The sequence below is a fragment of the Medicago truncatula genome, chromosome 5 (assembly GCF_003473485.1).
Source record: "Medicago truncatula cultivar Jemalong A17 chromosome 5, MtrunA17r5.0-ANR, whole genome shotgun sequence".
NCBI classification, from domain to species: Eukaryota; Viridiplantae; Streptophyta; class Magnoliopsida; order Fabales; family Fabaceae; genus Medicago; species Medicago truncatula.
The window spans coordinates 10,481,706-10,495,448 of NC_053046.1; positions in this window are offsets into that span (position 1 = coordinate 10,481,706).

The window sequence follows — 13,743 nt, forward strand, 5'->3', positions numbered from 1 at the left end:
GTATTTTGTTTTAGTCCTTGTAAAATTGATTTATATTGGATTTGGTCCTTGTAATATGTAGAATATTTGATTTTAGTCCCTCAAAATGAGGACTAAAATGAATATTATAGGGACCAATTTCAATATGAAATGATTTTACAAGGATTAAAACAAAATACCAATGACCAAAACCAAATATTCTATATTTGCAGGGACTAAAACCAAAAAAATATTTTTATAGGGACTAAAATCAAAACGCCAGATATTTGCAGGGACCATTTCCATATTTAAGCCTTTATTTTATCATTTAACAAAATTTCACATTGTTTGAAAGTGACACACTATTGAGGTAAATTGAAGTCGACCATTTGATATATATGACTTTTGATAAGAGTTTAAAAATATATGGCACTCCATATTTTACAAATTAATTTTGTAAGGATTAGTTAGATTCAATTTCAACATAGTATCAAAGTCCTGATCAATAAGATAGACATAAACTAAACAATATATATAAATTTTGGCTGAACAAGTTAATCTATCAAAATTGGTGCATAGCTAACAAACGTTTGAGAATTGAAGCAACATATATAACTTAGGGCAGTTTTGTCTCAAGTGCATAAAGATTTAAGAGGAGAAAAAAAAAACTACTTTCTTCCTTAAGTGTTAGTCATCCAGACTTAGCTAATATTGTCAATAATTTTTTTGTATAAATCTCCGGTGCAAGGCACTTCGAACAATAAGATGGAAGCAAAACTTTTGTATCAAGGGGCGAGGCATCCAGACTTAAGGTGCCTAACATTAAGTCTTCGCAAGAGGAATGTCCTCGAGGCTACCAATGTTTTTTGTGGTGCTTTATGTAGTAAGGAGGAGGAAAGGGATCATTTGTTTTTCCAATGTGATTATTATGGTCGGTTATGGCTTATGATATCGGATTGGTTAGGTTTTGTTACGGTTCTCAATGGCAATTTATATTCACATGCAAACCAGATTTGTGCTCTTGGAGGTTTCTCAAAGAATTCTGTGAAAGCATTTACTATTATTTGGATTTCGGTCTTATTTACTATATGGAAAGATCGCAATAGGAGGATTTTCCAAAACCAAATTGTTCATTTGGAAGTTCTTCTTGAAAGGGTTAAACTCCAAACGTTTTGGTGGTTGAAAGCTAACTACATATTGTTCGTTTTTTATTATTCTTATTGGAGACAAAACCCTTTACCTTGTTTACAGAATATTTTGTAAAGTCTGTTTTTTGGTCTTTGTTTTATGGCGGACTTAGCCTTTTTGTATTGTAATTAACTTTCTCAGCTTTCTCTGGCACATCTTGTGCTTGAGGGACTGATTATTTTAATAGATATCTTTTAGTTTCTTCAAAAAAGGTGCCTAACATTAACTTAGTTAGTAGAAGTATCGAATTATATATGCAATGATGATCAATGTTTAAACTTCAGATTGTTTATTTATTAATCTTAAAATCAAATTATATTTTTATAAGTTAAATCATTCGATCATTATTATAAAAAAAAATTTACATTTTAAATTTATTTAAATAATTTTTTTTTAAAGAAAATTTATTCAAATAATGATGTATATGATTTTTATTATAGACCATATATACCGTTTAATATCAAAGTTTGAACTATAGATAATGATTTTTGCTTATAATAATGATCGAAAAATGTACTTAAAACAAGACATCTCTTACAAAAATAATAAAAAAACCGGTGAAGGAAAAATAAAACCAAAAGGAATTGAAATAATAAAAAAGTGGTGAAGGAAAAAAAAAACCAAAAACAAAAAAGGAATTGAAATAAATGTAACAAATAACGCTACGTATTAAATCTCACCTGTCCCATTAAATTTCGGGTTTTGACATTTTTTTTTTGGACAAGTTCCACGCCTCGTTTTTATTTATTTTTTATTTTTTTATAAATATAATGACAAAAATGCCAAGTTGCTGTAGTGATTCGAGTGGAACAAATTTTGGTGAGACTTTATTTACTCACTCCGACTTTAATTACAAGTTTTCTTTGAAAAGAAATTTAGTACTTAAATATTAATGTGTAAATTAACAAATGAGCATCTTTCATTTAATTTGAACCAAAATATCATTCATCTTTGTGACTTAAAACTAGTAAATTGAAGGTTAGTTTTGTAACTTTCATTAAATAATGTTTTTTAATTGGGTTAAATATGTTTTTGGTCCCTATAAAATAGGGGTTTTTCAAGTTTAGTCCTTACTTAATTTTAATGGTTCTTTTAGTCCCTAAAAAAAAACTGCACTCAGTATTAGTCCCTCCTCAATTCAAATTTGTTTAATTTATGTTTAAACTCTTGAGTTTTTGAACAATTTTTTACAGACGTGTTAAGAACATTACTAAAAGTTCCTATGCAAAAAATTGTCGCAAAATTTGATTTCTACGTCCAGATTTTGTTAATTTTATCTTTAACTTTTGTCGTTTTAAAAAATTCATATTTAATTCGTTTCATGTTAAAAAATTCTAAATTTTAGTAAATGAACCTTTCATAGTGTTCTAAACTTGTCTCAAAAAAATCGTTCAAAAATTTAAGAGTTTAAGGATAATTAAACAAACTTTATTGTAATAGGGACTAAAATTAGAAGTAATTCTTTTTTGTAAGACTAAAATTTTTATTAAAATTAAGTAAGGATTAAACTTGAAAGGTCCCTATTTTATGGGGACCAAAAACATATTTAACTCTTCTTAATTTACACTCATTTTACTAATTTACACTCACTTTATTAATGAACATGCATTTATGTTTCAAATATACAAATAGAAATATGAAACAAACATTCTTATGCATGCAAGCTCCTAAAATACCATGAAACATTAGTTTCTCGTTGGAAGAAAATCTCCAAAACAAACAAATCCAAACTATCTATAGAGATGTTGAAATTTACAAGTCATACAACACTTCTATTTTCCTCATGTTAAGTATGGCTAATTTACACGTGCCAACTGTTCGTCAATAGTTGTAGGATTCGGAGCACTAAGGTAGTGATATTCCCATAAACTTGAAATTTTCAATAATCATATCATTGAGATTATTCGAGTCGGCTCTCCACTATAATATGAGTGAAATGCTCCCTCCAAATCATATTCAAACCCCATTACAAACCTCATATTTTGGCATGCAAAGGTATCACGCACGTTCTTAGCATAGTCTATAATGCATGTTTCTTTCATTAAAAAGAACTAGTAAGTCACCAAATCATAGTCATAAAATTTCATATTATCTTGTTTTTTTAATCGACCTAGTAAGCAACACATACTCAAATAAATATTTTCACAACAAGAGAATTGTGAAGTCTCGGGATCAGATCGAAAATTCACATGAAATATATTTTTAATGGCTAACAAACCACTATACTACGGGACATATAACATCTTCAATCTTCATACATGGTCAATAATACAACAAGAGCAAATCTTAGATTCAACCGTGGCCTACAGACAACAAGATTAATACCATTAAATAAGTGAAGACAATCGTTTTTCACGCAAAACAGTGTATAACAAATTGATGGTTGTCTAATATGAACTCGATCCAACGATATCAGCAGACACGACATCACATACAGTACATGGGTCTTGACCCTCACTACTTTTAGAAATATAATATTTGTTGCATTGTGAAATACTCCCTCCATCCCTTAATACATGACACAGTTGACTCCATTATGCATTTCAATGCATAATTTTGAGCTTAAATATCTTGAATAATATGTTAGAAAAAATCATGAAAAATTGATATTTTGAAAATACTCATCGAGACGAATCTAACGATATCTTATATGATATTATTTATATATGTATATTAGCAGAAAAATATGGTCAAAGTAAGATAGGTCAAAATTATAAATTTTCAAATAGGTCATCTATTGCGGGAGGGAGGGAGTAAAAAGAAAGAATGATAGTGAAGTTTGACTAAATCGTTACGTCCCACACTATAAAATATAAGGTTAAATATAATTTTAATTTGTATAAATATTAAATATACAAATTTTTTGTTTTAATCATTTTTAAAAAATTTCTTCAAATCAAAGTTAGCAGCCTCCTACAACCAACGGGGTTTAAATTTAGCAGCCTCCTACAATCTAAACGAATCAAAGTTCTAATTATGCGGATGGTGTTAGCTATCCCAATTTTTTTAATAAGTAATGGATTTTTATGTTTAGTTACACTAATAATGTGGATTTAGCTATCCAAGATTAATTACTTTATAAAAATAAGGGTTAAATATATTTTTGGTTTCTATAAATATATCAATTTTTTGTTTTAATCCTATAAAAATTTTCCTCCAACCTTTAGTTCCTATAAAATTTTCAATCACTTGGTTCCTATTTTCAAGTTAATTTTTGTATTTTTTTTAATGAAATTGTGCAGAAATGTGTAGAATATTGTAATTTTTTTTAACAATACACAAATTAAATATGAACTTTTAACCATAAAAAATATAAAAATTCATGTTTTGTTGAAAAAATATATTTTTTTTGGAGAGATTCTTATAATATTATGAACTTTTCTGCAAAATTTAATTCAAAGATATGAATTCTACATATGAGCTTACTTTAAAGGAGGGACCAAAAGTGAAGATAGAAATTTTTTTCAAGGATTAAAAGTTGAAGAAATTTTTTAGAAGGACCAAAATAAAAAGTTGACATATTTATAAGGATCAAAAACATATTTAATCATAAAAATAATTATTAAAAATATGAAAGATAAAAAATTATCGCATGATAGATAAAGTTATTTTTTCCTATTCCGGTATCTATGAGAAAAAAAACTAACTATACACCATCCGTCCTAAATTATAAATCACGTTAAGCAAAAAAAAATGTCCTAATTACTTTTTTGTGTGAAACAAAAATACTCATTTTTAATGATAAGTAACTACTTCCTTCAAAAAAAATGATAAGTAACTACTATTACTTCCTTTAAAAATAGTAACTATTATTATTACTAAAGAGAAAACAATTCATGATACATATCCTAACACGTTAAGTCAAAAGGATACACTAACACGTCAATGTTTGAAATATTCTCATCACTAATTATATTACGGATGGTATGCTTAGCATTATCGATCTATTTTCATCAATGCACTTCGTGTGAATCACTTAATGCATGCATTCACGACCCAACCAATAATTAATTAGCTAAATTGTGTTCAATCACCGGTCATTTCCAATTAACTTCATAGTACTACCTATTTTTAGCAAAATAAGTATATAGATTGTACCTTTAAACGAATTTATCAGTTTGTTGCTATATTTTCTCAAGCATTATTAGATGAATGGTAGAAGCACAAAGAATATTGAACCCATAATTCGGGAAATGTACAAGAGGTATTTAACCCATCAAAAAACAAAACCCCCATTGAGAATTGAAATAAAGAAAAAGGTTTGAAAACTATTTAAAATACATACAAGATTTCCCTTTTTCCTGGTTAGAAACCACCTCCAAGAGTTGGCTTGATGACATCTACATATACCTCCATTTTGAGCCTCTCAAATCTTTCATGATAAATATTCAAGAAGAGACTATTTTCGAGTTAAAATATACTCCCATTTCGATCCACTTAAAAATCGAGTATTAAACCCTTCCAGCAATGCTACATCTATAAAACAAATTATCCTTAATCTCAAGATTTTTCGGACAAAATACACAATTCGAACCAACTCCTTCCACCAACACTCCCCTTCTAGTTATGTTTCCGCAAATAAGAAGTCTACCAATAATAACTATCCTCAATTTGATGAATCCTAAGTCCAAAAAATGTCATCTCTACCATCACCCTTACAAAAAAACATCTTCAATTTGTTAAAAGATACTGTACCAACTCTACTTCTCATTGGCGTAACTCCACTCTCCACCTAAGATCCCATGCACAATTTCCACCTTTCTTAGCTTTAAAACCTTTACCTCTTTGTGCAATGATAACGAAAAGAACTTGTTAAACCTATTTTTTAATGAATTGCCTCCCATTCAATGACTGACCACTCCAAAATAATGTTTCCTCCCCATTACTCTATTAACACATCCTAGCCTGAATACCAATTTTGGTTTGTTAATTAAAATGCATAACCATATGCTTGATTACTTTCAGATAATAGTGGTTTATACAAAAACACACATCACAATTTAGCATTATTTTGCCGACAAGCAAATGCACACGATAACAACATATTCCGAGGATGAATTACATTAAATGGACCACGAATATATCGAAAGATACATTTTCATAATTAATTAGTAGCTAAAAAAAGTAGACATGATAATCTCGTGGTGATGCAGCAAGCAATGGAGCAAGTTGTATGCTTAAAAAGTAGGTAAGAGGCAAGATATTAATATTATACAAAATGAAATACTTTTTTGGTGGTGTATACAAAATGAAGACTTTGAAAAAGTAGATGGATCCGTTAACCTCTTACCTTAAAGTTTTTAATTAAGATGTATTAATGCTAAAGGCTGTTTTCCTCTTTATTGATTAATTTCATTGAATGGTATGTATTTGGTCCTGCATGCCCTTTTGTGTTGTTAATACTTCATAATATATCATGGTTGTGGGACCCATTTGAAATGAGTATTAGCCAACTTGTTCATGACCCGTTGACATTTTCCTTATGAGGGAAAGAAATTCACACATATTTAGTGAAGATGTATTAGGGTTACCAGATGAGATTACTTGATAATTGTATCACCCACTAACATTAATTGTGACGTTGATTTAACTTTGGATTAGTGATTTTCTCTAACCTTACATGATTGTCATAATTTAAGGTGACATTTTTTAGCTATTTCCTTTGTTTGTTTAATTTGTGTCTCTCGATTCTTGAGGTAGGAGAGTTCAGATGCCATGATTTGTATGCTGTATTTTTTAGCTATTTCATTTTCCGTAAGCATGCAATTATGCAAAGGTTGAATTGTAGTAGTAGTAGGCACCATTTAAACGGAACTATAGCTGTTTGTAACACTAGTACTCTAATATATTGTTTGTAACAATGATACCCTAATTCATTATTTCATCTGGGTAATACAAACAAAACTATATATGCTCTATAGTCGTAAAGATAGACACCATTTACAGAACTGTGTTTATTCTCTTCTACTTTCGTTTTCTTTTAATTTTTTTATTATTAGTTGTTGTTCTAACAAAAACGTCAAATAGCTGAATTGACATCCAAAAAATACCAACAATTTTTTTTTTTTTTGAACAAGCCAAAATGAGATATATATTATTAACAAAAAGTCTTGCTCTCTAGCACAAGGAGTGCATTAAGAAGCAAAACAAAGTTACAACAAAATAATAACCTGTCCGGAACTAAAAAAGAAGTGAAAATGCAACCTCAGCCTATCCCTAAACAAACAAGGGGATGCTTCCACCATAAATGATAACCAAAAGGAAAGCACACATTTTTAGCTTTCAACCAACGAAGAGAATACAACTTAACCTTTTCCAAAAGCTGCACCGTCGTATTGGCTTTGTTCGCAAAGAGTCTTTGATTCCTTTCATTTCAAATAACCCAAATGCAACATAGCCAAATCAAATGTAGAAAAGATCGACGAGGAGCATAACCACCTGAAGAGTAAATAAATTGATGGAAATGATCCGTAACCTGATGAGGATCCACTGAATAAACACTAATCCAGGACTTTACAAGATTCCAAAGATTGCCAAAAAAATTACAATAAATTATTAAGTGATTTATTGTTTCTTGTTGACCACAACCTGAAATGCACAGTTGATTTTCATTAGAAATAGTAAATAGTATTGACCAACAATTTATTAAATAGTAAATTATATGGATTGACATAAAAGGAAGAAATATCTTAATTGGGAAGAATGAATGGTTAAATATAGTTCCACGGTTCCACCACAACATCGCATAGAATCACAATTTAATTTTCAATTTAACCCATAAATTTGTTCTAGATCATAATCCAGCTGTTTTCAATATTGTTTGTAATAATATTAAAATTTTACTCATTAATCTCCTAGACCAAAACTCTTTTTGTTTACTTTAGAAAATATTTATTCAATCAAATTAATATAAATTACATTGATTGAGATACAAATCTCAAAGTCCTTAAGACAAAAAAAAAAAAAAAAAAGATAAATACGCGAACAAACTCACAAACCCATGTTATAGTAAAAAATGAAGAAAATAAATTGCCTACAAGTATATATACAAATTACAAAATAAAAGTGTAATGTTTGAATTTGTGACGGATACTAAATGAAGAAAATCCGACAATCTAACCCAAACAAACACCCCAACATAATGGGAAATCAAACAACATTATCACACTTAAACGACGAAAACACGAAGAAAAAACAATTGAGAGGGTGATTTCTGACCAAATATATATATGAGTAGTGATATTTTGACAATCATTTTGGTACAATCTTTGAGACAACTTTGTTGTTCTCTCTTCTCATTGGTCAAAAACAATGGAGAGAGAAAAAGGTAGATAAAGAATAAAAACATAATGTGAGTATGAGAGAGAAAGTTGTATAAAAATTGTACCAAAATGACTGTACAAATATCATATATATATATATATATATATATATATATATATATATATATATATATGGCATATCAAGTGAGAGGATTTTTTAAATGAGAGGATGAGAGGACTCATTAATAGCCATTAGATTAAATTGAACGGATCAGATTAAAAGCTTCATATAAAATTGATTGCACATGATTATTTTCCCTTCTCCTTCCTCCTTCTCTGGTTTTTACCTTTCTTCTCTCTCTTGCTCCATCACAACAACAATGGTTTCTTCTCTCTCTTGCTCCATCACAACAACAATGGACTTTATATCCCTTGTTTCTTCAACTTCATAACAACAACAACGGAATTTTAATCAAATCTACACCACAATTCGAAGCCCATTCATAGTTTGGTTTTCTCAACTAAAGACCCGTTTTTATCTTCTTCTATTCCAGATCCGACAGCCATGAATTTTTCAATCAAGTTGAAACCCATTTATAGTTTTGGTTATCTTAGTTAAAGACCCCTCTTTCTTCGACCTTGAATTTTGTAGGATAGATTTTCTAGCTTAATTTTTATAGGTAGTTAACCAACAATTATGGTTCATAGAGCAAAGAAAAAATAAAAAGAGAAGTGGATTTGATTGCTTTTGCAAAGACTTATCTTCAACAAATTTAGTAGTAACAAGAAAAACTGCATTCATGAAATAAATAAAAAAATCTGACTGTGTTTTTCCTCTTCATCACCGATGTTGAGTTTTGCTGGAAGAAGAAGTGTTGGACTTGAAAAAGCCTCGAAACAAACATCTATGAGATATATGTCTTGTTTTAGTGACCAATATAATCTCAACCGTTTATCTCAATCTAATGGTTAATAATTAACCCTCTCACCCTCTCATATTAAATAGTCCTCTCACTTGATATGCCCTATATATATATATATATATATATAGAGAGAGAGAGAGAGATAGATAGATCTGTTAGGATACACCCACTAGTTTTTATGAAGTTGTGTTTTAGCAACATGCACCTTTGAGTGTATTTAGCTACTTTTTTAGTTATGACATGCTAAAACACTAATTCTAAAACATAAGTGGGTGTATTTTAGCAAATGTTTGTGGGAGTTGCTAACTTACACCCACTTACTTTAGAATAAGTGTTTTAGCAATATTCACCTTAAGGTGTTTTTAACAACTTTTTAGCTATATCTTTGTTAAAACACACCTTAATAAAAACTAGTAGATGAATCCTAACAAACCCATATATATGACACACCCTGAATCCCCTTTGAATCTCTAGGAAGGATGAAGGAGGAAGAGAGTATTTCGACTAGGTCTAAAAGGCTAAGTGGGTTCATGCTTTAGAGACCAAACTGTTTAGCTTTTACATTTTCAAAATCTCAAAATTCCGCTACCTTAATTAGCATTGATCATCACTATTTATTTTATAACTCTAAACACAATATTAAGGATGAGCATGTCTATATAGCGCGAAAAAATCCAAGTACGACTTTACAAGATAAATGGTGGGTAATGTTATTATACCATTAAAAGAAATAAAAAGTAAAACAAGATCAAAAACAAAATACAATCCAACGGCTTTGTATTCATTCGTTGTTATTCGTCGCAATTATCTCGCACCATTAAGCTTTTCCCATTAAAGATAGTACAAAAATATTCTAAAACAGGTAATAATCTCAACGAGACATGCATTCAGGAGATGACATTGTAAATGGAAACTAATGGGACGACAATATAGTTTAATGACGCTTTCAGTGCCATTAACAAAAGGGTCCCTTGAAACAATTAAGGACATCATTATAATTATATATACCAGTAAAAAATTGACATTACAATTAGGGTCAACGTATTTTTAGCAAGAGAGAAAACACCTTTGATGGAGACTGCGATTTTGTTTTTTGTCCAAATGGTGAAATGATATGCTGGCTGCAAACAATCTCACTCAAATTTTGTGGTTCTCATTTCTCAATGCCGGTTATAAATTCATAGTACTAATTAACTGTATATTAATAAAAAAATTACAGTATTAATAAATTTTCTTAATTTTTTGAAGTAAAAGAAATTAAACATTAATTATCAAACTACTGATCAATCTAATAGAGTCTATATTAAACACCCTATCAACTACTATTTTTCTTTATTTAATTTTTATGCTTGTATTTGAGTCCATAAGATGAAGGGGTTAGCAGCTAAAGCATACTAGGAATTAAGGATCGTGAAAGGTGTTGGATGTACAATGCAACATTATGCTTGCGTCGGCTCAAGGGTCGCCGCCTTTGTTAGAATTTGGTTCAGAATCCAGATACTATATAATATATATATATATATATATATAGTAACTCTCTGGTTTCTAAGAGAAAGAGGTCCTGGTAATCTGGAGTTTGGTCGGACATCAGTAAAGTTTGTTCAAGAATTATTTTATACATGAATCGAACTCAAAGTTCTCTTCTATAATTTGTCTTTGGTAAAGCTCATTAACCATGAGCCATTGTTGATTGATATTTTGATGATAACAAAGCAAAAGTTTTTACATCGTCTATTATGCTAGTCATTTACAACGAGGAACATCATTTGCATATGGTCAACAATCAAAGTGAATAGTTATAGTTCAGAGGCTACATCATCTAGTTAACAAACTCAACTTGAATCATCTAGCTCTTCAATGTCAATTTCTATGGAACAAAGTCAACTATCAAGGAGGAAATATATCTTTCAAGTGTTCATGACATAAACTCGATGAAGATATGAAAACAATATTTGAAGCATTAATATAAAAGGAAATATATGTGCAAGTCTAAAATTGTCCTTCCGTAGGAATAATATAGTCTTGAAGAGCGTTATCATTACAAAATTGTACATGCTTAGAACAGATCTTTGTATGAAAATTTCTCTTGTAACGAACTCCAACGTATTTTTTCTCAACAAATAATTTCTTCATTGGTATAAAAGCAAAACTATTTAAACCGAATTAGTTGTGTTGATGTCAAGAAACATCATCACGAAAGGTTTAAGTGACCAATCATTCAATGTTCTATGATCAAAAGCAAGGGGATCCAGCTCATGGCCATGTGTGGCTATAGCCACACATCAATTTTAAAAAAAAAATTAGATATTTTTATTTAGCGACCGAGTTTTCAATTGCTAAGAAATGAAAATCAGTCACTAATACGTATAGCGGCAGAATGGTGACTGCAAATTCAGTCGCTGGAGTAAAAATCGGTCTCTAAAATATTTAGACAAAAATAGTGATCGAAAATTCAGTCGCTAAGATATAAAATATTAAAAATTAATCTTTTTTTGGTTGCTACTTATTTAGCCACACTTAAAATGTATTCATAGATCCGTCCCTGATCAAAAGGATCAAAACCAAATAAATCATGGATAAAGTTGAGAGTCAAAACCAGAAATTATGGATCAAGATCAATTCAATGGAACCCAAGGCAAATCAAATATCCATTAGCATATGGTTTCATAAGATGCTTATGCGGAACATCCATGAACGAGAGAAAAGAAAAGACGAAAAAGACAACTTCATAAATTATTATAACTTAAAAATCCACACACATAAATTTATAGTTTAATTGTAAATCCACTAAGAAGAGTGTCTTTAGATCATGTTGTAGATAAAGCAAGTTGTCATGGTACATTTGATTTAGTATAGGATTATATTGTAAATTTGTAATATCTTCTTTGTATCATCACTAATAAAAACTCAACCCTTGTAACTGTAATGTCAAAATGTTAACACTTCATCGAAAAAGTGGACACTTCAAAGAACCAGCTGAGTCATATTTATATACCATTTTTGCATCTTCAAAAAATAAAAAAGAGTTTGCATAAAGTTCGATAGGTTTGTGGGATTCAGACAAGAGATACCACAATCATTGTAATCAGTGAATTATAGCTGATTGAATTATTGTAGGAAAGGTAAAATCACTCTGCTACGGTGAACTGGACTAGTTATTATTGGATAGTGAAGTAATATATATATATATATATATATATATATAATTGTGTTATCTCTTTTTTCTTACTCTCTTTATTTTACATGTCTAGTTCTTTATGATTTAACATCACCTTTTACCTAAGCATTTCATCTAGAGTTAAATAATTTGATAAAGAATCTTTTTGTTTGTTAAAATGAACTTAAAGAAAGACTATGATTTAAATAAACCTATGTGTTGTGTATTCGATGAAAAATTACATCAATAATAAACTTGATGTGTGGAGCAAGGAATAATCAAGTAACCAAAACAAAGTGTATGGAACAATTATAAACACAAGCGAAAAGTAGAAATTAGCGAGAGAGAAAGGAAGAGAGAACACAAAAGAATTTGTTGACCTAGTTCGGTCCAAATTGACCTAGTATGGGGGAGAGAGCAGCCATCCGTTTCACTATATGATGAGTAACCTTAGAAAAGAGATATCAATGGGTTACAAAAATAAGTCTCCCGCCTAATTCTACTCAAAGTCCCAATCTCTTCCTGTAACCAAGAGATTCAATCTTAATAGTGTTTCCCAAGGTGTATCAACCCTCAAACCCCAGTGTTTGTTCCAAAGAGACAAACTCTATACAAACCCTAGATTTGTTGTTGCCTTTCTAAATCCTTGTTTCAGCCCCCTCTATTTCAAGGTTTACACTGATACAATGTCTATATTTATAGTAAGAGAATCCTCAATAAAACTGGAACAAATCTAGGCCCGAAAATACGTTTCTGTTTTATTTTCTGCTGTCAAAATCGGCCACCGAATGCTCCAAATCGGCCACCGATTTTTTCCGAACCTGAAGCTCAAATAAAACAGGTCAAAATCGGCCACCGTGCCCTGAAAATCGGCCACCAATTTTTCAGCTTCCAGAATTCCAATTTTGAAGCATTTTCACAACACTATATATTTGAAAAAAAATATTTAAAAATATCAAGTGGTATGAGAGTTCAATCTCTCATGAGATTGAACACTTTATCATGCGATAGTAAAGTTCCTTTTACGGCTGGAAAATAAGAGAAAAATGGTTTAATTTGCTTTGTCTTTTGTTTGTTATTCAACTCACTTCTTGAAAGTTCTTTTAAAAAAAAATAAAAATAAAAATTATTGTTAAAACTATGAATTGACAAAAGCAACTTGTAGTAAGAATATTTTTTTTTTAAGTATTGTAGTAAGAATAATATTGTAATTAGTAAATAGATAAAATACATTAGCAGCTAATCTACTTACCTA